The sequence below is a fragment of the Podarcis pityusensis genome (genome assembly GCF_964106645.2).
Source record: "Podarcis pityusensis genome assembly, chromosome: 3".
NCBI classification, from domain to species: domain Eukaryota; kingdom Metazoa; phylum Chordata; class Lepidosauria; order Squamata; family Lacertidae; genus Podarcis; species Podarcis pityusensis.
The window spans coordinates 36,590,892-36,616,627 of record NC_138026.1 but is presented as its reverse complement, the minus strand read 5'-3'; the positions used below and the strand labels follow the sequence as shown (position 1 = coordinate 36,616,627).

Here is a 25,736-nt window from a genome sequence, read left to right as displayed (position 1 = left end):
TTTTAAATATTGTTCTGTGTTTAACCTGTTCCCTCTGGGGGGGGGGGGAAACAACTTTAGCAAGGAGACAGCCAGCAACTCTGGGAATAGACTAGCCTGGTGTAGTATATACTTAATTGGAGGTAATTTTTACATGAGGAAGCAGCTAAAGATTGCAACGTTCCCCTGCTGCCTGTGAAGTGGTACAGTCCTCTTTAACCCCCACAGGCTTTTACTGTCTGATTTTGCTATTGCAGCTTGATTGGGCCCAGGCAGTAGTTTCCTCCAACTCTTCAGCTGGCAGCAGGTACAGTTATGGCCTTTTTGCCACAGCCTGTTTATTATTTGTACAGCTTTCCAGACGGCTCTATTTATCCTCATATCAGAAAAGTCCTTACCTGCTAATGTTTGTTAGGAGCAAAGGATTTTGATTGAAGCACAGGAGCAAGGCTAGTAAAAAAAATATGGTAGCTTTAGATGCAAGTCCCATCAGAGTGTGAAGCCAATGCTGCTTATTGTGGCTGCTCCCCTGCTTTCAAAGGCTAATGGGGCTTTGGCATTTCTATTTTAAGCCTTTCACATCCTGATTAACAACACCTAACACCTTTTCCATTGGGAAATGGCATCCTCTAATGCTCTCATCAGAGCCCTTTGAATGTCACAAAGTGAGCACACGTGGTCCAAAGTCAGGGCGCTTCCAGCCATGAAGTTGCCATGTCAGAAAAGTGTGAGGTGTGTGTGCTTATTCTGGCAACCGAGTGATTGATTTAGGAACCCTTAGAAATATGCAGTTCACAGATTTGTTTGCTTTAAGCATGACGGGAAGCAAGCAAAACAATGGTTCAATGTAAGTGCATGCCCAAAGCCACCCTGATTTTAAAATATAAGAGAAGCCACTCTGGAGAGAAAACTTCAGAACTGAAGACAGTTCCCCCAGTGGACTAGATCAGATCTGTAGTGAGGATTAACAAAGTGAGGCAGGCTGTAAGATGGGAGGGTAGGGGGAATTGATATTGCTTTCAAAAGTTACTTTGCTCTTAATAAGCAATGCATTTCATGGTGTATTCATATATTTAAAACATATTACTTTCCCCTATGGCAGGCATGTCCAAAATCTGTCTCAGGGGCCTGCCAGTCGGTTTAATCCGGCCCCTGCGGCAGTCTATTTCCTGGGGTAAAATCCTAAAAAAAGCCGAGCGACTTCAATCCTAAAAAAGAAGAAGGTCAACAACTATGATTGGCCCATTGGTCAGCCCTTCACTTCATCAAATCTGGCCCTCTTTGAAAAAAGTTTGGACACCACTGCCGTATGGGAACTGTACTTGCCCCTCACAGATCTACAGTTCCCAGCACACTTAAACCACAATTCCCAGAAGTCTTTGGAGGGGATAGGTGCTTTAAATGTGTGGTGTGTAATGCGACCAGAGTTTAGCGTTGCTCATTATGAGTGACAGTGGTATAAGCAAAAGCACGAGGGCATTCCGTTATCCATTTTCCACCACAACGGTCACAATGGAACCAACCCAAGCACCTCACCCCCAGCAAAGGAAATGCACCACCCTTAACCGCATCTGGAACCCGCACAGGGAAATATTTATATTTCATTTTTAGAAGTTTATGCGGTGTGGTAGAAAGGGGGAGACTGAGCCTGCCATACCTTGGAACCCACAAAGTGGTTCTTAATCAAGACTTTTAACATGCTTCCCCCCCCCCTTAGCTAATTAAAAAAGCAAATAAATATGGAGCACCTCTGTGTTGCATCCATTTTAGTGGGGCACTTAAGCATGTGCCTAACATCTCTTCTGTTCCAATTAATGGGACTTAAAAGCTGTTAACTTCGGCTACAACATGCCCCGGTTGCTTATAGGATTCTGTATGACAGCAGTATAATATTTAAATAATAGGAAATTGTACAGATATGGAAAGAAACCATCCCACCTCAGAATGCGACTAAATAGGGAATTGAATAGCATCCTTGTTCAGTGTGTGTGTGCGTGTGTGTGTGTATTTGGAGAAGAGGGGTTCATTTATAGGGGGTTATGCTCTACCATTCTGCTTACTCAGGTGTGTACCTGGGAGGGGACAACACTCTCTTGGTCCCAAATGCAGGATCTCTAGCAATATTACGAAACAAAATATCCCCAACAGCAAGAGAGAGAAATAGAATCCAGCAAAAAGCAGAAGCACTATAGTTCCTCATGGGAGCTGTGCTGCTTTAGAATTTCAGCATCCCACTATGACTTTCTTTTCCTTCACAATATACACACGCAATTTAGTGCAACGGCCCCTAGAAGACAGAGCAACGCACCCACACCCTCACAGTTATTTCCTTTGGTATATAGACATTGAACAAAATATACCCACAAGCTTCATTATCACTGCATCAGTTTGTACATGTTAAGCCTTGCATGTGCTTTAAACTGTTCCCTGTGCCTTATGGAACAGGGCATTCATTTAAAACCAGCATATCCGTGCAAAAAGGAAAAAAAGTACCTGTTTTCCCATCACACAGCTACACAGACTGCACAGGGTAACAAGCACAGAATGACAGCTATTGATATACCAACGCACAATCTATAATACCATTTATATAGAGGGCTCAGTTGTGACACTGTCAAAACCAGAGCAAACCAACCAAGCAGAGCACACGGTACTTTGCAGTGTATACTGGGTGCAAATCAGCTGATCGCAAACAAGAGGCTCTTACCTTTGATTAAGTTCCCCCTCCCCAGAAGCGCAGCAAATGCCTGTACAAAGCTGCTGTAGTTGCCGAGGAGTTGCTGGAGTCTCTAAAGAGTGGGAGAAGGGGACGCAGCTCTGTCCTTATTAGTCTCACACGGTGTGACCCTCCCACTCAGCAAGCACACAGAGAGAATACAACTGTACGGCAGGACAGCCCCCAGCTCTGGCACCAGTTTTTGCAAAAAGAGAGCGAGCGAGAGAGAGAGAGAACACATGCTTAAGAGGTTGCAATGCAAATCTGGTAATAATATTAAAAGGGTTAGGTATGGATTGTCTAAAGCTGTGTCACAGATAAGACTGCCTGGGGTTTGACTGCATGAATGAAAGGGGTGTCTGGTTTCAGCGCACCGACTCTGAAGTACTGTACATGATACGAGCACAACAGCAGGGGAGTAGATTCCGCTCCCCCAGCATGTTAAGTGTAGCCACATCTCATTAATTTTATATACTTTATCATAAATTTAAAATCAACCAACCATGGGAATGCACCTATTTATGGCACCGATGCTGCAGAGAATAGTGGATGGCTGCTGTTTGATTTGCCTTTTTTTTTTAAAGCTCATCGTATATAAAGCAAGGGTGTTCTTACACTGTAATATCAGCTGTCTGTGATTAAAAAAAACCCTGTGTGACACTCAGCCTTCCTGCTAATTCTCTCTTGAATATGCTAAACTGTGCTTGCTTGGGCCCTGGGAGTGTTCTCATGACAGTTTCTAGCACTGCCTTTAAGGATTTAACTAGAGGATAAAAGGATAGCGAGAAAAAGGGAATGACTGCAGCACAAACTTAGGGAGAAGGGAGGGCAGGATCTTCACACATGCTGTCTGCACATATTTAAATAAATTTTGTCTTCAAGCTCACCCCGCTCCACCTTCACCACCCTCTCCTGTGCTTTTAACATAATCCTTTCCTCCAAACAATCATCAGCTACCTTTGACTCCCCTCTGCCCATTTAGAATTTAGAGTTGGAAGGGACCCTGCGGATCATCTAGTCCAACCTGCATCAATGCAGGAATATGCAGCTGTCCTATATGGGGATCAAACCTGCAACCTTGCCATGATCAGCACCACACTTTAACTACACATCTTTTCTTATCTTTCACACACTGCTGAAATCTGCAATTTAGGTTGTTAGCTCTTTGGGGCAGGGACCCTTCTTTTTGAGTGGGCTTGTGTTATTTACAAGAAAAGCCCCACCAATGATCTCTCTTCTTCCCTTCTTCTCTTTGGTGATCACTCGTAGCCGAGTAAGATTGTCTTCCATAAACACGGTTTTAACAACGAGTCCGTAAGTGACTGTGGTGGCCAATTCTAGATCCACACGTCCTTCCACAGCGGGGACATTGATTTCCAGGCGGGAGTTGATCACGCTGTGGATTTGCCAAGCGTGCCTTCCTCTTAGCACGTTTCTCCCTTGCATCCTGAGTTCGAGTGTCTTCAAAACTCATGACACCTTTGGTAAAGGCTGTTCTCCAATTGGAGTGCTCGCAGGCAAGTGTTTCCCAGTTGTTGGTGTTTATAGTATTTTTTTTAGATTTGCCTTGTGACAGTCTTTAAAACATATGCAGAAGTGAACACACAAAAATAGGGGTGGGGGTTTGTTTTTGTCCCCCCCCCTTTCTTGGTGACCATGCCAACACTCCAATGAATTTTCTCTCTCTTTCTAGTACAGTGGTACCTTGGGTTAAGAACTTAATTCGTTCTGGAGGTCCGTTCTTAACCTGAAACTGTTCTTAACCTGAAGCACCACTTTAGCTAATGGGGCCTCCCACTGCCGCCGCGCCGCCACCACACAATTTCTGTTCTCATCCTGAAGCAAAGTTCTTAACCTGAGGTACTATTTCTGGGTTAGCGGAGTCTGTAACCTGAAGTGTTTGTAACCTGAAGTGTCTGTAACTCGAGGTACCACTGTAGTAATAATTACTAGAACTTTTGAGTATTCAAAGTCATTCAAACAGACTGTATTGTAATTCTTACAAAGCAACCCTGTAAGGTAAGTAAGTATTATAATCTCAGTTTTGCAGATTGAGATTGGGGGCTGAGACTGAAAAGAGTGTGGATTATTTGAGGTTATCCGGTGAGATCACAGCAGAGGTGAGATTTGAACCAGGGATTCCCTGCTTCATAGCTCGGTCTCATAACCACTTTTGCTTCATCAGCTCTCATAGGTAGTTATAATGTTTTGCATAGAGCTACAAGACTTAATGCTATTGGTGGACTACCACCGATGATAGTCAGCCAAATTAGGTATGATGGAGATCTGTATGGGATGATGTCGTCCTCTGTACCTGTTTGTGTGTTACCTGTTGAATATGAAACTGCTAGGTGAGCAGGAGGAAAGAAAGAGATTACTACAGGGAGTTCTATCAGGGAGAAAAGAAGAGGCAGCTTCAAAAGTCTGTTTCAGAGGGTACAAGACTTGGGAGTGAGTCATTATTCCAGCATGGGTGGTCCCAAGACCTACCATTGTGCATTCATTATAGGGAAGAGAAAAGCAGAAAGCAATATACTAATTCCCACTCCTCAAATGCTGGAAGCCCTTCTCAACCTTCTCCAATTCTAGCTTCTTAAAAGCATGCCCCCCCCCCCCCCAATCTGATAATGATTTTGAAAGGCAAGTAGGAATTGGAGAGGCAACTAACCCTACAGAATGTCATAACAACAGTAGGAGAAATAATTGACCTCAGCTATCCTGAGATGGAACAGGTAACTGTGAAAGAGAACTCACTTGGTAAACGAAAATGTTAAGACTTGAAAAAGACATAGCATTTGCTTCCAGGAGACCTCTTTAATGAACATTCACCCTAATTTGCTTGTGGGGAGGTTATATGATATTGCAGCAAACCATTCTGACTTCAGCCAGCTTTTAATTCTGCAATATGGGCTTGCCAATATATCGCTGAATCCCACCCAAGGATAGCAACTGCCTGGAAGCATCCAAGAGCCACAGATACAGTGGATGATTTTGCTTGAATCAGCCTATCATCAACCAAGTGGTGGTCCTTGATTTAAAAATAAGCAGTGCCCAGGACCTGTTGTAAGATCTAAGCATTGTGCTTGAGAATAGTGATTTTTTTTTTAACCAAAAAATGGCAGCCGTCAGTGGGTGATAAGCAACCACCCCACTCTCCGATTTTCTTTCTCTTAAATTTACCAGCACCTGGCCAGGCTATTTTTGTTTTTAGAAGTCAGTGGAAAAGATACACATGACTGTGTGCCACATCTAGTTTGGACCATAGTAACAGGAATATAGTTGTGTATAGCTATTCCAAGTGAAACCCTCCCCATCAGCCTCTACTGTTGTTTATCCATAAGGACCCTTGTATGTGCATTCTTTGAGTGGCATGGTTTGATGAACCAGAGTATCGCTTGTGACCACATCCTCACAGATGCTGTTTGTGTTAGTTCTGCTTTTAAAGAGATTGTTTCTATGTTCAACAACAAACACATGACATACTTACTGCAGGAAATTATAGATGACCCCTCCTACAATGGTTACAAATTGCAATGTGATGAGAAATGGAATATGTATCTTGCTTAACACGCCACAGACCAAACATTAACAAGGAGCAACATACAATCTATTTATGAATGGCAATGAATGTCGGAATGGTTCAAAAGTGAATACTAACAGCAGGAAAAGCTGGGATGAGAAAAAACAAAAATTACTTTAGATGTTGACATTTTAGATCAGTTGAGTTTGTTTTGGGCTTCCATTTGCAGTATTTGCTGTTGTTGGTTTAAAAATTTACATTGAAAATAAGAAAAGTAGCTTGACAGAACAAAACATATTATTTCAGTACCAAATTACTTTCTTCTGTTATGTTACATTGCTAAAATAGCTTGAATTAAACATGTGTCGAATCACACATGGTCTGTTTTCTCAGTAAAGGCAGACAAATTTTAAATACAATTATCATGCTGTTGTCTCCCTTCTTGAACACAAATAAAACCAAATTTAGCCAACACTCAGTATTCATAGAATTTATGTTGGAGCTGATGAGGCTGATTGTTGCCTTTTATTAGAATCAAACATGCAACATAATAAACTACATCAACAAACATTCATTCATATTACACCCTTCCTCACACAGGAGCCCAGGGTGACTAACAACAAGCAGCAAAATAAACATAAAAAACAACTTTTCCATCACAATCCTAACTAACATGGTCAGTAGTAACATAGTTAGAGATAAGATTAAATAAGATTATGTTCCAGAGGTCTACAGAATTAAATAGATCTTCAGTTTTCATCTGAATTAGAATAGTGTGGAAGACAGACTGATGTCAATAGGATGTGAATTGGAGATCCTGGGTGTCATAACTGGGAAGACCCTATTTCCTGTCATGGCTTCCAGGCCATAGACATCGGTACAAAGATGTTCATGGCTCTGTACACTAGTCCTGCCAGCTTGAATTGGGCCCAGTAGGTCACCACCAACCAGTGCCTTCCTTTCTAGATATGTGTAATATGATCCCACCTCACTGTCTCAGACTAAATCACCAGCTGCAGTTTCCATGATGTCTTCAGAGCAGCCCCAATGTAAAACACATTGCAATATTCCATTCAGGAGGCTATGAGAGCGTAGACTAACTATATCCAGGTTAAGCTGGTTCAAGAATGGCTGTAACTGTCAATCCAGCTGTAGCCAGGCAGATGCTCCTTTCCACTGAAGCTACCTAAGCCTCAAGCTGGGAGTCTAGGACTATCCTTGGATCACATACCTATTCCTGAAGGGGTGGGGTGTTACCCTATAGAGACCGAGCCATCTACCTGATTCTTGGGCCCAGGAACTATCTACCCACAAAGTTTCTGTCTTCTCAGGATTTGACCTCAGTTTATGGGCCCTTATCCAGCTCATCACTACCTTCACACACAGGTCTAGCACCTGCATACCCTTTCCCAATTCAGGTGGCATGGGGAGATAAAGCTGGTCATCAGCACATGAGCAACACTGCTCTTCAAATCCCCAGATGACACCTTCCAGTGGTTTCATATTGATGTTAAATAGCATGGGTGCCAAGATACAGCCTTGCAGAACTCCACAGCCTACTGCCAAGATGAAGCAGAATGTCCCCAACACTGCTGTCAAGTTGCAGCCCAGCAGAAAGAAGTGGAACCACCACAGTACAGTGCCACCAACTCCTATCCCATCCAGCCAATTCGGAGAAAATTATGGTTAATAACACTGAAAGGCACTAATAGGTCAAGAAGAATCAACAGGGTAGAGCACTCATCTCGACTCTATCCCAAATAAAGGCATCCAAGGCTGTTTCAGTGCTGGGTCCAGGTCTGAAAGCAGATTGAAAGGGTTTTAGTCCGAAACGCATTGCTTTGGATGCAAGAGAGAGAGAAAGAGAGACTTATTCAGATATCCAGACACGTTAGGCTGTTTCAATGGAAATAAATAATTTGCTCACCGTGAGCAGGGAACTGCTAATGCACACCAAGGGGGAAAGTGGCAAATATGAGCTGGTGTCACTTCTACTGTCAAACATAAGAAGAGCCTGCTGGATCAGGCCAATGGCACATCTATCCCAGCATCCTGTTCTCACAATGGCCAACTAGATGCTTGTGGGAAACCCACAAGCAGGACTTGAGCATGAGAGCACTACCATCTTCTGCAGCTTCCGGCAACTGGTATTCTAAAACATTGCTGCCCCCAACTGTTGAGGCAGAGCATAGGAGTTGCGCTCTTCCGTCATTCTTAGGAGAAAACATACCAGACTAAAGCTATCTGAGGCTTGAACATCATTCCACTGCTATACATCTTTTTTACACGTTGAAACAATTGAAAGACCTTATCTTAGAGGAAGGCAAGAGTCAGTGCAGCATGTGATAAAATCTTATATTTTGGTATTAGTCTGGGATGAAAGAATTGATTTCAGAGGCATTCTTGGTCTTCAATTACATTGGAATTAAAATCTCTACGCCTGAGAAAATCTGAACATTGCTGAGTTCACGTGCTGTAAACTGACCTACTGGTCTACCCCCACAGTATATCTGTGCCACAAGTAAGGCTATTTACTGGCTATTTTGAGGAGTCCAGGAACTTGTATACTAATATACTCTTACAGTCCCATGTATCACATGTCATCTTAGAGGTAAGCATGATTGTTTGGGTCCACTTTTGGTGTGATTAGAATTAGGACTATGTAAAATCGCCTCAACTTCTTTAATTTTATTAAGTCATTGATTCAGTATACACGCAACTTTGGAAGAGAACTCAAATCAGTTTTTGACAGAAATTCATATGTTCATTACCAGCAGCATAGGTATACCATTGTTCAGACTTGCAGACAGAGATAATTATTTTATTTAATCAGCAATATCCGCTGACAGCCCTCACACTTATGGACACATCCACATCATAGATAGTTTAATAATAATTCCCTCTGTGCAAAGAAACCTTGAAACTGGTGGCATTGTAAAAGAATTTTGAACATGCTCAAAAGTACAGTTCTTAGAATTAGTAGGCAGAAATCGTAAGAGGTAAACTGATATTAAACAAACATAATCACCATAGGCTCTTAATCTTGCTGCTGCTCAAAACAAGGAAGCAGTAACAACCCCATTACGATTAAAGCATAAACTCAGAGGCCACCATTGCACACAGGAGCACTTAAACCCTCTTAAATCAATGGGCTTCAGGATGCCTAATGGGGCTGGATAGAGGCCAGATCCTACAAATAGGGGGTTCTTTTGCATGCTGTAACAAGCATGCAATCAGGAATGACAAATGAACTAATTCCATACTTCTTCAGATCAGCCTTGTTGGGGACTTTGTGTCTTTTTCTGTCATGATGAATGTTTACAGGCGAATCACTTGAAAGGAAAGCAGCTGCTTGAGGAGTCTAAAATCCTGGAAGTGATCATCGTAGCCAGCCCAGAATAACTGGATCTAGGTTATAACTTGTGATGAACCCAAGAGCACACACACACACACACACAGATTTCCTTAAGAGTGTGTGTTGCATTTCCAAATCAAGCTTAATCATATTAATGCCTTCCTTATTTATTCCTACCATCAGATAAGCTTTTTTGTTTTGTTTTTTTGTATGGTTTTAAATAGCCTCTCAGGTAGTAACAAGTAGTTTTCTAATAAAGCTCACACTTAGAATTTCTCACTGCTCTGTGGGTTGGTGTTCACTACCAGTATTGCACCATCAGCTAGTTTGCATGTAACACTAAGCTAAATTATTGCCACTCCAGGGAAACCACAGTCTGTGATCAAGATTTCCAGGTTGTGGTTTTGGCTGGAGGAGGCAAACCATGAGCCCAGGTTTAGATAACATGGTAAGCCAAACTATACAGTATCCGCAGCAACTGCAGCAATTAAATAAATGCATGATATATTACAGTCCTCTGGGTGGAATCTATTGTTTGAAGATGAAATAAACGTAACTCTTACTACAACTATGGTGTGGATAGCCCTGAACTAGGATCAGGCCTGCAAGTGTCTTGCAAGTGAGAAGATGAAGTCAGACAAGCAAACCAAAGACACAAGCTTGGAGGTGGAGAGCGGGACTGTGTTGACCTTTTCTCAGAAAAAAGAAGCTGGCCACATTTGAGAAGAAGATCCATTGTGAAAACTGTCTTCCACTTTTACAACCATTGGAAACAACCCATTTTGGGTTACAGTGGTACTACCTCGGGTTAAGAACTTAATTCGTTCTGGAGGTCCGTTCTTAACCTGAAACTGTTCTTAGCCTGGGGTACCACTTTAGCTAATGGGGCCTCCCGCTGCTGCCGCACCGCTGCTGTGTAATTTCTGTTCTCATCCTGAAGCAAAGTTCTTAACCTGAGGTACTATTTCTGGGTTAGCGGAGTCTGTAACCTGAAGCATCTGTAACCTGAGGTACCACTGTACTTTTTGGGTGATATGACAAGTAAATACTCCACTTTGTTTCTAAAATTATTTCTTCTGCAAATATTTCATTAATCACTTACTCAGACCTTCCAAGTGTCCCTAGTTTCCAGAGACAGTCCCGGATTTACAGAAGCTGCCCTGGTTTCTGATTTGATCCTGGAATGTCACACTTTTCCTTTGGATGTCCCTATTTTCATTGGGAAAATGTTGGAGTTATGAAGGCAGCCCTGTATAGGGAATTTTAAAAAAACACAGTGTTTAATGATTTATTATGCTTTTATCAGTACCTGGTTAAACCCTGTGGAGGCCCCTAGGCAGTCGAAATCTCAGGGCGCTCCTTGCAAATTATCTTCTAATACATTTTTGTACTTTCCTTTCAAAATCAAATCAATATTATTTTGATCTGTTGTTGCAGGACCCCTAAAAGACATGGGGCCCGTAGGCTGGTGCCGATTACCTATTTGGTAATCTGGCACTGGCTTTTATGTATGTTGGAATTTGCCCAGTGTGGCTGGGGTAACCCAGTTAAAAAAGGTAAAGGGACCCCTGACCATTAGGTCCAGTCGTGGCCGACTCTGGGGTTGCAGCGCTCATCTCGCTTTATTGGCTGAGGGAGTCGGCATACAGCTTCCGGGTCATGTGGCCAGCATGACTAAGCCGCATAATATAAATGATAATGGTATTAAGCCTTCCGGGGTTAGCGCCATCGGTAATGGCGGAATTCCTCTGACTAGGAGGAATTTGCTCTGTGGGAACCGGGTCTGGCCATCACAGCGAAGGCAGAGACCCTTCAGAAATCACAGGTGGGTGAAGCCTGTGAATGTGGGATTCGGCGGGCACCTTTCGCACCCCCCCTACTTGTGGGGAGACCCGATTTCGGGGCTCCGGAGCGAAGTGGGGTGAGTGGCGCAGTGCTGTGAATCGATTGCTTTTTCCACGGAGCGAAGCCGCACAGCCGTTGCCGGACAGCGCTGACTTTTTCCTGTGGACAATTGGATTTTAAAAGTAACTACCCGTGAGTAGGATAAATTGGAAGTTTTTAAAAGGAAAAAAGATTCAATTTGGCACTGAAGCGGGGAGGCTCAAACAGGAAGTCCACCTTCCGTTTTTGTAAATAGATCAAAGCAAAGAGCCTGCAAGCTAAAGTCTTGGAAAGTCGATCGGAAAGGACTAATTTCCCAACATTAAAAAATAGTGAATTCCCCCCCTTGGAAGCAGGAGAAAAGGGGGGAAGTTTGACCATATATACCTTCAAGAGAGAGGGAAGGAAGTTAAAATTCCACCGCTCAGAACCTGGGAATGGGCTGCCAACAGGACAATAAGACTGCCGTATTTTGAAATGCGTTTTGACTGTGAATAGACCATCCGCTGACAGCTAGCTGAGTAAGAGAGATACATTGTTTTTAGCTGCCCCCTTTTGATCTTAAAAAGGAGGAAAAGTAACTGAAAACTGAAACTAACTTTCTTGTTTGAGTTGTGTTTTAAAAGGTGTTATTTTGGATTAATGCAAGTACAGATAGCAACTGTTTCCCCCTAGAGGAAGTTTCTGAAACTGTTACAAGAGTTGGATCAGGGGAATTTTCCACTGGTAAGATAAAGCTGTGGGACTGTGGGACTGACCTTGGATTTTATAAAGTGTTATGGCAGATGGGAAAGAAAAAGTAGATCCGTCACTCCCAGACAAAACAACAAGGTCTGGGAAGTCTTGGCAGCGAAGAGCGTCAGCATCCGGCCCTTCTGCCTTATCTGCGGCTGTACTAACACAATCTAAATCAAGAGGAATGTCATCAGAAGAAGCTCTAGCGCTTGCATTAAGTAAGATAAATGAATCATTGGAACAACTTAACAAGAAAGTAGATGCTACAAATGCAAAAGTGGATGCCACAAATGCAAAAGTGGATGCTGCAGTTATTAAAATTGATGCAAATACAGAAAGCATAAATAGTTTGGGACAAAAGGTGAATACTAACACAGAAACCATTGAGAAACTGATACAGGAATCTAATTCGACATGACAGACCGCAGAGGAAGCCAAGGAAAACGTTGCTTCTGTGGAATTTAAGGTAACACAATTAGAAACAGAGAGAGTTCCAGACCTACAGAGGCAACTTCAGGACCATAAGCTGACGCTTTCTATGATTGAGCTTAAGGAGAAACAGACAAATTTGAGGATCAGAGCTGTACCTGAACTGGAGAAGGACAGTTTGATAGACTTTCTCACGCAGGAACTTGCAGAATTTTGGGAGCTGGATTTGGAACAAGAGGAATTTAAAATTGTGAGGGCCTTTAGCTTGGGAAGAGGAGGGAGGAAAGAGAAGAACAGAATAAGAGACTGTTTGATTACCCTCAGATCTAAAGAAGAGAGAGACAGAATTTTGGGTTGGCATTGCCAGAAGACTTTGGTAATACAACAGTCAAGAGTGGAAATATTTAAAGATATCCCGAAACATCTTTTGGACCTTAGGTCCAATTACGGAGATTTGGTTGTCCTGCTGAGAAGGAACAAAATCATCTTCAGGTGGGAATTTCCCCAAGGCCTATCCTTCAGTTTTAAAGGAAGGAAAATAAAAATAAGATCACTAGAAGATAAAGCAAAGTTTTTGAATAATTACGAGGAAGATCTGCTGAAGGAACTTGGAAAAGAGTCAATAGCATCGGACAGAAGATCACCAGACAGAGGATTAGAGCAAAGAGCATTGGACAGAAGATCACCAAAAAGAGGAATAGTGGACATTGCAACACTACCTTTTGGACTGGACCGCCTAGTGACACCGACACTACCAACAGAAGAAGAGCAGGCATTGGGTGCAGTTGGAGGAAAGCCAGAGTAATTACATCATGGCACTGCAAGTATTAAGCTGGAATGTGAATGGACTGAACTCCCCGGAAAAAAGGCGGAGAGTCTTTCATTTATTGAAAAAAGAACAATTGGACTTGATTTGTTTGCAAGAAACACATGTGACAAGGCTACACAGGAAGATATTGAGTAACAAAAGACTGGGCCAAGAATTTATTTCATCAGATAAAGTTAAAAAAAGAGGAGTAGTCCTTTATGTAAAGGAGAGCCTATCACCGAAATTTATATTTAAAGATGACCAAGGAAGATTTGTTGCAATTGAAATTCAATCACAAGGAGAGAAATTTTTGATAGTAGGCATTTACGCACCAAATGAGGGAAAATCGGAATTTTACAAGAAGTTACATGAGACTCTGATGGACTATATGGATTACAATATGATTTTGATGGGGGACATGAATGGAGTGGTGTCTACAAATATGGACAAGGCACTGAGACAGGTAGTCACCAAGGATGGTAGACTACCAAAAACTTTTTTTGATATGACTGACAATATGGATTTAGTTGACATCTGGAGAATGAAGAACCCTTTGGGAAGAGAGGGAACTTTCTTCTCTGAGGCCAAAATGACATGGACAAGAATTGACCAAATTTGGGTAACTAGAGGGTTGGCTCCGAAGATTAGAAAAGTGGAAATTTGCCCTAAAACTTACTCCGATCATAATGCTGTGAAGATGGAAATGAAACTAACACCAACTGGTTCCTTTAGATGGAGGATGAATGACACTTTGTTTAGGAACGAATAAGTGACTAAGAAGGCCCAAAAAACCTTGAGAGATTATTTTGAGATAAATATGAACACCACTATTGAAAAAAGAGTAATCTGGGACGCAAGTAAAGCGGTTATGAGAGGATTTCTGATACAACAGAATGCAATTAAGAAGAGAGTTCAAAATGAGAAAAAAAGACAAGATCTTGGAGAAAATAAAGGAAGGAGAGAAGAAATTGAGAGTGAAACCAAAGTTGCAGGAGATCCTGAAAGAGATAAAGTTATATCAAGTACAATATATGAAAATGATGAACCAGGAAATAGAATGGAAAATTAAACAGATGAGACAAAAGACATTTGAATCGGCAAATAAATGTGGGAAACTGCTGGCTTGGCAAATGAAAAAAAGACAAAAACTTAATACCATTACAAATTTAGAAGTGGAAGGAAAGAATATACAGAATCCAGTGGAGATCAGAAAGTGCTTCCAGAGGTACTTTAAACAATTATATACACAGGAGACGCAGAAAGAAATGGACATTGACCGATTTTTGAAAACAAATGGACTACAAAAAATCTCTCAAGAAAACAAACTAATGTTGAACTACAAAATAACGGAGCAGGAGGTAGAAGGGGCCATCCAGAACATGAAATTAGGCAAATCTCCAGGACCGGATGGTTTGACCTCAAGATATTATAGATCCCTGAAAGAATGGCTAGTACAGCCATTAAAAGAAGTTTGTAATGAAATATTGGAAGGGAAAAGGGCACCAGAGTCGTGGAAGGAAGCATATATTACACTTATACCGAAAACAGAGTCTGAGAAGACACAGCATAAGAACTACCGCCCCCATATCTTTGCTTAATGTGGATTATAAAATCTTTGCAGACATTTTGGCTAAAAGACTAAAAAAGGTACTAGTAGAAGAAATTCATAAAAATCAAGCGGGCTTTCTTCCGGGCAGACACTTGTCTGACAATACGAGGAACATAATTAATATTCTAGAAAAACTACAAGTGAATATTAATACTAAAGCAGTTTTGATATTTGTGGATGCGGAGAAAGCCTTTGACAATATTTCCTGGAGTTTTATGAAGAAGAATTTACAGGGGATGGGGGTTGGTCAAGGTTTTGGAAACGGTATAGGTGCAATTTACTCAGAACAAAAGGCTAAATTAATTGTGAATAATGTAATGATGGAAGAATTTAAGATAGAGAAAGGAACACGACAAGGTTGCCCAATCTCTCCATTGCTTTTTATATCGGTCTTGGAGGTTCTCTTAAACATGATTAGAAGGGACCAAATGGTTAAAGGTATACAAGTCGGAGCTAAACAGTACAAATTGAAAGCATTTGCCGATGATTTGGTATTGACATTACAGGAGCCAGAATCTAGTACCAAAAGAGTACTGGAACTGATTCAATAATTTGGTCAGGTAGCGGGTTTTAAGTTGAACAAGATGAAAACTAAGGTTTTAGAGAAAAATCTAACAGTGACTGAAAGAGAGAGGTTTCAGAAGGAGACAGGATTAACATTGGTTAAGAAAGTGAAATACCTAGGGGTCAATATGACTGCCAGGAATGTGAATTTATTTAAGGATAACTATGAAAAATGCTGGATGGAAGTGAAAAAGGATTTAGAAATATTGTCAAATCTGAAGTTATCATTGCTAGGCCGAATTGCTGTGATAAAAATGAATGTACTGCCAAGGATGCTGTTTTTGTTTCAAACATTGCAAATTTTGGATAAAATGGATTGCTTCAAGAAGTGGCAGAGAGATATTTCTAGATTTGTCTGGCAGGGCAAGAAGCCTCGAATAAAATTTAAGATATTAACCGATGCCAAAGAAAGAGGTGGATTTGCCCTGCCAGACTTTAAACTTTATTATGAATCAGCCGCGTTTTGCTGGCTGAGAGAATGGCTGCTTCTTGAAAATACTGACGTGCTGGACCTAGAAGGTTTTAACAACGTATATGGGTGGCATGCATATTTGTGGTATGATAAGGTTAAAGCACATAAAGCGTTTAAAAACCATATTGTCAGAAAAGCACTGTTTAATGTCTGGATAAGATATAAGGACTTGCTTGAAAATAAAACCCAAGGTGGTTGTCACCAATGGAAGCGAAGGCTCAGAAAAAGCTCAATATGGAGGCCAACTGGCCGAAATATTGGGAAATTTTGGAACAAGAGGGAAACAGATTAAAACTGCAGAGTTTTGAAAAACTAAAAAATAGAGTGTGAGACTGGCTCCATTATTACCAAAGAATGGAGGCGTACAATTTGGATAAAAAAATTGGCTTCCAGGTGGAAAAATCAAAATTGGAAACAGAACTGTTAGATCCCAAAACTAAGAACTTGTCAAGAATATATAACTTGCTGTTGAAATGGAATACCCAGGATGAAACGGTGAAATCAACTATGATTAAATGGGCACAAGATGTAGGACATAATATTATGATGGCTGACTGGGAACAGTTATGGACCACAGGTATGAAGTTTACGGCATGTAATGCCTTAAGAGAGAATATAATGAAAATGATCTACAGGTGGTACATGACACCAGTCAAGCTTGCAAAAATATATCACTTGCCCGATAATAAATGTTGGAAATGTAAAGAGACTGAAGGTACATTTTTTCACCTTTGGTGGACGTGCCCAAGGATTAAGACATTCTGGGAGATGATTTATAATGAAATGAAAAAGGTATTTAAATATACCTTCCTGAAGAAACCAGAGGCCTTTCTCCTGGGCATGGTTGGCCAATTGGTGCCAAAAAAGGATAGAACTTTCTTTATGTATGCCACAACAGCAGCAAGAATACTCATTGTGAAGTACTGGAAGACACAAGATCTACCTACCCGGGAAGAATGGCAGATGAAGGTGATGGACTACATGGAACTGGCGGAAATGACTGGCAGAATCCGAGACCAGGGAGAAGAGTCGGTGGAAGAAGATTGGAAGAAATTTAAAGCTTGTTTACAGAAACATTGTAAAATTAAGGAATGTTAGATGGATGTTGGAATGAAGTAATGTGATTTTAGCAGAAATGCTATAAAGGATTAAGAAAAAACAGATTGTTAAATGGTGAAAGGAGGGAAAGTAAGGTTACATTATATTAAGATAAAATATAGGACAAAAACTGGAAAAGATGGAAAGGACTTGCTGAAATAGCTAACTGAACTAGAATACAAAAAAGGGAGGTGTGAGGAGGTCAAGGAAATAAGTAAATGAAAGATAAGTTATGGGAAGATTCATTGTATTTATTATTATTATTATTATTTTAAAAAAATTCTTTTCTTCTTCTTTTCTGTATTGTGATGTGATGTTCTGTTTTTGCTTAATATGCTGTTTTCTATTTTTCCTTTTTGTAACCTTTCAAATCTTAATAAATATTATTAAAAAAAGAAGATAATGGTATTATTATTATTACGGAATAGGACGTGCCTATTTTCATCGGAAAATGTTGGAGGGTATGTTTACTTAGTTGATTGACTGAAATTAGAAACCACTTAAAAAGACAAGAAATTTGCTTAAACAGAATTTGTTTTTTGGATTGTTTCCCATAACAAGCTATATGCTGCAGGCTTGGCGGTTAATTCAAATGACTGTGCATCTGTAAAATTTATTTTTACAGTTCTAATCATCATTTACTAATTATGCCTTTTGTGCTCAGTGTTTTATTAGCAATATAGTATTTTACTGTTGTATTTCTATTCATAAAATGTTTATAAATGCAACATGTACGTTATTATTTTTCCCTGATTGGGGAAAAATAACATTTTCTCTCCCTCTTTTCCCAAGCTTTATAACATTTTTAAAATTCTTCATGATATGTGTGGTGAATATTTGGTTTCATAACATGCATAATTAATTACAAGTAATGACATCAAGGGAACCATTTTCTTTTGGTGATTTAATATTAATGAATTAATGATGAGAAATACAAAGATGCTGGATTGGCTATGTATAAAAATAATTGGCATTTTTTATATTTATAGAAATAATGTGTGGAAAAAATATTTGCATTATTCACAAAACCAATTTGTTTTCAAAATATGCTTTGCTACTGGAAATGAAGAAGAGTTTCTGCTTCCTTTTTTGTGTGAGTTTAGCAAATTTCCTGCTAGTTTTCATTCTTGTTACCAGGCACTCCCGTTTAATTTGCTTTGGAAAAGTATGCAGGTGCCTTTTAGATTTGGCTGTAAATTATGGGTTGGATCCATGTTTAGCTCCATTAAAATCAGTGTGGGTTATGTTAGTCATGATTAACTTAAGTCCCATTGATTCTGATGAATCTACACTAAGCATGACTACAATCCTAGCCACTTACCTGGGAGTAAGCCCCATTCAATAGGACTTGCTTCTGAGTAGACATGATTAGGAGTGCGCTATTAGTCTGGATTCAACCAGTTGACTTCTTGAGTAGGCCAAGGTTTGAGAAGTGCAAATTAGGCCCTTTCTCACTAAGGTGCAAACAAAATCTAATTTCTCCCCTATCTCTATCAGGTATTACCAGTTAGTTGGTGGGAGAATGGTGCATTGCTTCATGTGGGCAACTGGACAGACTGTAACTCCTCACACTTCCCAGTGATAGAGGGGAGATCTTATGGAATTCTATGGGGATGATGACTTCTCTGTTGCCCTTGCTGCTACTGCTGCTCTGCTTCATTCGCTATAGAAAACCGAATAAATGTACAATCCAATGTACACTAATAGTGAACATATCCATGCACTTAACATATCCATGCACTTAAGAAGGAGGCTTCAGCAAGCCTGGGGTAACCCAGGAGTAACCCTAAACTTTGCAGAAGTACAAAAAGGGCAGGCTTCCCCAAACAGCCCACTGAAGACTGAGAATGCTCAGTGGGCACAGAATGTTGACTGACTGTTGGGAGGAGGCAATGGAGTGTCATGGAAGATGGGGCGGCTGGCTGGGAATTTGAACAGTCCACACTGTAACATTTTGTTGCAGGTTCCATTTGTGCTTCCCATTTGCTTTAGTTTCCCCTTCATCTACATCCACATTATATTTCACGCTGCACACATTTATTAGATAATGTCATATTGATTTTAAACTAAGCCCAGCTCTAAGAAAGAGATCTTTGGAGCACAGCCCAAGGGAGGAAAGCAGGAAGAACAAGATATTGCATTGTTATGAACCTGTTTTGTTACCAAGTTCAGCCACTATTGGGACGCGGGTGGCGCTGTGGTCTAAACCACAGAGCCTAGGGCTTGCCAATCAGAAGGTTGGTGGTTCGAATCCCCGCGACGGGGTGAGCTCCTGTTGCTCGGTCCCTGCTCCTGCCAACCTAGCAGTTTGAAAGCACGTCAAAGTACAAGTAAAAGGGACCCCTGACCATTAGGTCCAGTTGTGGATGGCTCTGGGGTTGCGGCGCTCATCTCGCTTTACTGGCTAAGGCAGCCGGCGTACAGCTTCCGGGTCGTGTGGCCAGCATGACTAAGCCACTTCTGGCAAACTAGAGCAGCGCACGCAAACGCCGTTTACCTTCCCGCCAGAGCAGTACCTATAAAGAGCACTTTGATGTGCTTTTGAACTGCTAGGTTGGCAGGAGCAGGGACCGAGCAACGGGAGCTCACCCCATCGTGGGGATTTGAACCGCCGGCCACATGACCCGGAAGCTGTATGCCGGCTCCCTTAGGCAGTAAAGCGAGATAAGCACCGCAACCCCAGAGCCATCCATGACTGTACCTAACGGTCAGGGGTCCCTTTACCTTTACCTCAGCCATTATTACAATATATAGGATGCATGCACAGAAAGTCTGCGTTTGGTTTAACTGAAAATGAAAATTATACTGTATCTTAATTCATAAACAATGTCCAATTTTATTATGACTTCCCAATGCCAATATCTAGAATTCCCTAAGGAATTTCCACAGGGATCCCCATGAGACTTAAATCATAGTACTCTGGTTTAAACTGAATTAGGATGAACATGCTGTTTCACTGTGTTTGCTTTGTTTAGAAAACATGAAGAAAATGAACTAGTTTTTATTAGCCAATAAAAAAACCAAGTTAATTCCATCCAGTGCTTTTTTCTGGAGGTATGCAGGGGTACGCATACCCCTAAACATTTTGTGAATCTTTATACTTTTGTCCATTTACTGTATTTATTTTTCCTGCACTGAACTATAAAATGGTGGTTTTCTTGAGTCAAAATGAGAGTACTCAAACATTTTTGGGGGCGAAAAGCACTGATTTCATCCGAAGGGCAGCAAATCTAAAGGCAAAAGACACACCAATATCTGAAAAGGATAAATGCTGTGACATTTTGGCTGTATATATATACAAAAAATCCCCTGACTTAACCCTCAAGGATTCATCTTTGGCCACAAGATGCCAGTGGTACAGTATCTTCTTCCCATAACTTAAATACTTTGCCTGAAAGGATATCACTAGTAAGGACTGAAAGAGGAGAACATGGGTTCAGTTCCCAATTGAAAACTATCCTGTGCTTCTTCTTTTTTTTCTTTTCTCAAAAGACACAGAAGGAAAGGATGTTAAATCACTCTAAAATCTCCAGGCAAGCAAATGTCTGCTGCACCAGAGAACATCCACCACCTAAGAGGTATTTGTGAAGTTTCTTCAAAACCAAATGGCTTTGGAAATAACGTAGCTGCTTTGGAATCCTCAGGCCAGTTTTGTCCAAAAGAGAAATCAAAACACTGCCTTAAGCTAATTGTTTAAATATATGTGCATGGTATTCAATGCAGTTTTACTTAGAGTAAACCCAATTAAATTAGTGAACATGACGAGATCCGTCTGTTCTTTTCCATGGATCTACTCTGAGTAGAATTTACCGGTAGTCGAATATCACCCAAGAACCTCCAAATTTCTGTGGCTTTTCTAACACCAGGAACCTTGTCACGTACAACTTCTTAAACAGCACGTAGGTGGCAAGTTTAAGATAGTAACCTATGCACCCTGTGCATTAGTTCAAAGGGGCTTACTCTCAAGCAAACATCAGCCTGCCATGCCCATTTCTATATACTTTTCGCATTGTTTCATCACAGCCTCTCCTTCCCGCTTCTCCTGCAGAAAGAAGAAACATTTTCTGCAAGTCTGCTATTACTCTACTTCTATGACTTTTGAGTCTGCCAGAGGCAGACACGCAGAGACCCATATGGAAACTAAAACGAAAAAAGAACAGATGTGTGGGTGGGCGTATATTATGTGCTGTGCACACACAGTGTCTCCTTGCAGGCTGAATGTGCTAGGCTGGTTGCAGAGGCTGTAAATTCTTTCCTGCCCGGCTGAAGAAGCGCAGCTCCCCAAGGCATCACATATTCATTCCTTCTTCACATCCTAAAAAACTTGGGAAGTTTTGGTTGTTTTTTAAAAAACAAACAATAAAACCCTGTGATGTAAAAATTCTAGTTAGGCCAGAAATTTGATGCTGTATAAACAAGAAAAAACAACTGTCCCTATTGTGCTATGCTGCCACAACATAGTAGCAATATGTAGGGAGCGGGTGGCGCTCTCCACCACTGAGCCTGTTGGGCATGCCAATCAGAAGGTCGGTGGTTTGAATCCCCACGATGCTTTGTCCCAGCTTCTGCCAACCTAGCAGTTTGAAAGCATACCAGTGCAAGTAGATAAATAGGTACTGCTGCAACAGGAAGTTAAACGGCATTTCCGTGTGCTCTGGTTTCTGTCATGGTGTTCCGTTGCGCCAGAAGCAGTTTAGTCATGCTTGCCACATGACCTGGAAAGCTGTCTGTGAACAAACGCTGGCTCCCTCAACCTGAAGCAAAATGAGCGCCGCACCCCATAGTTGCCTTGGACTGGACTTAACCATCCAGGGGTCCTTTACTTTATCTTTAGTAGTAATATACAGAAATTATTCTGAATTAAGGGCACTCAAATATTAATTAATATCCATGTTTGTTTGTTTGTTTGTTTGACATCCTGCCCTTCATCACAAGATCTCAGGGCGGTTAATAGATTTTAAATAACCAACAATTTCCCATTCTACTCTTTTAATTCCTGTGTTATATATGGGATTGGGTAATCCCGTATATATTGGGTCATCCTCTTTAATACCCATTAACTGTTAGAATATGCTAAGCATTGGCTGTTATTTTTGTCCTCTATAACATTAAGTTGTTATGACAGCGTCCATCTAATAAATTATATAATCTTTCTTGACATTTTCCTCTTATCAGCATCATTTTGATCCTTCGTTCATGGCAATGGTAAATTATTTGTTCTACAGAAGCACTGGGGAACCTTTGGACTCCAGTTGCCATCCGCTCCAGCCAGCATGGCCAATGTTATAATCCAAAGGAGACCCTGCCTTCCATAAGAAGGAGTATAACCATTCTCAAAAATGGGAATTGACAGCAAATCAACATTTCCCTATTTCTCAATGGAAGGAAACAATGAGAGTTCTAATATGTAACCAGAAATGTAAAAGAACCCTCAAACCATTAAATAGGATGTCAAAGGCTGCTAAGAACAAAGACAGAAAATAATGCGATTATCTATTCAGTGTATTTCATCAACTGGATAGTTCTGTTCGTTTCATTTTAGGAGGACTGAGAATGGCACTGAGAAACACAAAAATGTGATCATGCAGCGTAGATGGAGTATTTTTGTACAAAATGTTAAAAATACTACTGCTCTTTAGCTTGAAAAAAAAGAGAGGTAGTTAACTGGAAATATGATAGAGGTATATGAAACCACAAAAGCTCTTGAAATCTCTATCAGGGAACAGCTGCTCACTGTTCTACACAAATATAGAACAAGAGAGCACCTGATCGAATTAAGAGCGAACAAAATTAGTGATTTTTTTGGTCACATAACGTGCAGCTGACATGAAAGATAATGTGCAGTGACAATGGCCAGTAACATTAAACCATAAGGAGAACATAAACCCTGATGGATCAGGGCAGAGTCCCAGTTAGTCCAACATTTTGCTCTCACACACTGCAGCCCTAAGCACAGTTACCAAGGGGGCAAAGCCCACTGAACACAGTATTTTGTTAATTTATTTTAGTCCATTTATGAATTGTTTCCCATAAAATATATCAAATTGATTTCACAGTAAAACATCAACCATAAGAACAATCTTAAACAATTCCACATGTGTAAAAAACATTAAAACCAATACCACATATAGAAACAATTATTACAAACCCAGCACAGATACAGTCTACGATAAAGATGTCCACTTAAAAGGCCTGATGAAAAAGGAAGGTATTCAACAGGTGCTGAGAAGACAATAGAAATTCTTACAATTTATGGGATGGACTTCCTAATGAGATGGTATCTGACATTTCCCTCAGAGTGCAGTGATTGATTGGCTATATATGTGGTTACACCGTATTTTAGGTTTCCTAGTCTCAAGCTGTAAAGAAGTGTGTACACCAGTAACAGCACTTTATTGGGACGCGGGTGGTGCTGTGGGTTAAACCACAGAGCCTAGGACGGCGGTTTGAATCCCCGCGACGGGGTGAGCTCCCGTTGCCCAGTCCCTGCTCCTGCCAACCTAGCAGTTCGAAAGCACATCAAAGTGCAAGTAGATAAATAGGTACCGCTCCAGCGGAAAGGTAAACGGCGTTTCCGTGCGCTGCTCTGGTTCGCCAGAAGCGGCTTAGTCATGCTGGCCACATGACCTGTATGCCGGCTCCCTCGGCCAATAAAGCGAGATGAGCGCCGCAACCCCAGAGTCGGCCACGACTGGACCTGATGGTCAGAGGTCCCTTTACCTTTTAACAGCACTTTGAACTTAGCTTGGTAGTTTATTAGCCACCAGTGAAATTCTTTTAGTAGTGGCATAACACTCTGGCAAGAGTCTGCCCCAGTGATCAGTCAAGCCACTGTATTTTGTACTAGCTGCAGCTTCTGGGCCAACTGCAAGGGCAGCCCCACATAGCATACATTGCTATAACCTAACCTGGAGGTTACCAGTGCAAGGACAACAATGGTCAGAAGCCTCTCCTGGTCCAGAAACAACAATAGTTGTTTTACCAGCTGAAGCTGGTAAAAGGCAATCCCTGCTACTGAGGTCAAATGAATCTCTGGTAAGAGAGCTGGATGAGGAGCACCCTCAGACCATCAGGATGTTACTTTGGGTGAGAAGATTTGAAGCTGGCTGAGAGACCATACCCAAAGAGTGTGCATCAGTGGCTTCCTGTCACCTTGAAGGGAAGTGACAGGCAGGTGCCATGGGGCTCTCTCCTGACCCAGGATGTTTTGCTGCTTCAGGTAACACAGAAAATTCCCCCTCCTACTTTTCTGCAGCCCCCAACTGCTGCTGCTGCCCCTCCCAAAGGCCGTGGGGAGATAAAAGGAGACCAAAGAAGAGTGGGTAGGCACAGCAATGGAGGAGACACACTCCTCAAGCCAGATCTGCCACCTGAGGCAACTGCCTCACCTCGCCTCATAGGCAGACTGGCCCACCTTCTAGGCCCGGTGCTGTTAGACATCTTTATAAATGACTTAGACAAAGGATTATATAGGAGATACTCAGTATATATACAGACAGCACCAAAGTGGGTGGGGTAGTCAGCACCTTAGGAGACAAAAACTGGTTCAAGATTATCTTAACAGGATGGAGAATCTGAGCCAAAGCTAACAAAATGATTTTCAACAGAGATAAATGTTGTTCTGTATTTCGGAAGAAAAATATCACATGTATGTATAGATACAAGATGAGTGACAACCAGCTTGACAACAGTATATGCGAAAAGGATTGGGTGGTGAATAGAAGACAAGCTAAACAAATCTCAGCAGTGTGATGTGGCAGCTAAAAAGGCGAATGCAATTCTAGACTGCATCAACAGGAGTATAGTGTCCGGATTGCAGGAAGTAATGGTAGTGCTCTATTTCTGTTTTGGTCATACCTCACCTAGAGTACTAGGCACCACAGCTTAAGAAGGATATTGACAAGCTGGACCATCTCCAGAGGACAGTGACAAAGATAGTGAAGAGCCTGGAAACCAAGTCTCATGAGGAAAGGTTAAAGGAGCTGTGTTATGTTTAGCCAGGAGAACAGATGATTAAGAAGCAACATGATAGCCATCTTCAAATATCTGGAGGACTATTGCAGAGATAATAAGAGCAAATTTGTCTTCTGCTACTCCAGAACATGGGACTTGAAGCAATGGGTTCCAGCTACAAAAAGAAAAAGAGAACAAGAAGATAAGGATGAAACACTAGGAAGAACTTCCTGGTGCTATAAGCTACTTAACAGACTGCTTTGGAAGATGGTGAACTCTCATTCATTGGAATTTTTTAAGCAGAAGCTGCTTGACCACCTATCACTATCAGGGTTGCTGCAACAGTGGATTTCCTGCATTGGTGGGGGTGGACCAGATAATATTGCTGCCTCTTCCAACTCTATGATTCTGTGCTAGCATGAACCCTTTCCCTGAAAATGCTTGTGAGATTGTTCACTTTGCATTCACCCATATCAGTGCATTGTTTTTTTGTAATCCACCGTTTCTGAGCTGTCCTGTGTACTCTCCACTTGATCTGTAATTGTTTTCTACTCTGTATAAAACAATGTGCAGGAACCCGTCCAGAGTGGGTTAAGTCTGTCAAATTACAGACA

At 41.3% G+C, this 25,736-nt stretch overlaps 1 protein-coding gene and 1 long non-coding RNA gene across 3 annotated transcripts in view; one reads left to right on the top strand and one right to left on the bottom strand.

Moving 5' to 3' along the window:
* COL19A1 (collagen type XIX alpha 1 chain) overlaps positions 1-2,879 on the bottom strand; it is a 189,535-nt gene extending 186,656 nt beyond the window's left edge. The window contains exon 1 of one of the 2 annotated variants that reach the window (XM_080997970.1): positions 2,687-2,879. The gene's annotated coding sequence lies outside the window, so the exon portion shown is untranslated. Of the gene's footprint in view, positions 1-377; positions 430-2,686 lie in introns of those variants that run through there. The other variant, XM_080997972.1, reaches the window with a different exon arrangement.
* Positions 248-25,554, top strand: LOC308472858. The gene is made up of 3 exons (XR_013983782.1): positions 248-286; positions 20,662-20,758; positions 25,036-25,554. It is a non-coding gene; the product is annotated as an uncharacterized lncRNA (long non-coding RNA).
* Positions 25,555-25,736: the final 182 nt, after the last annotated feature.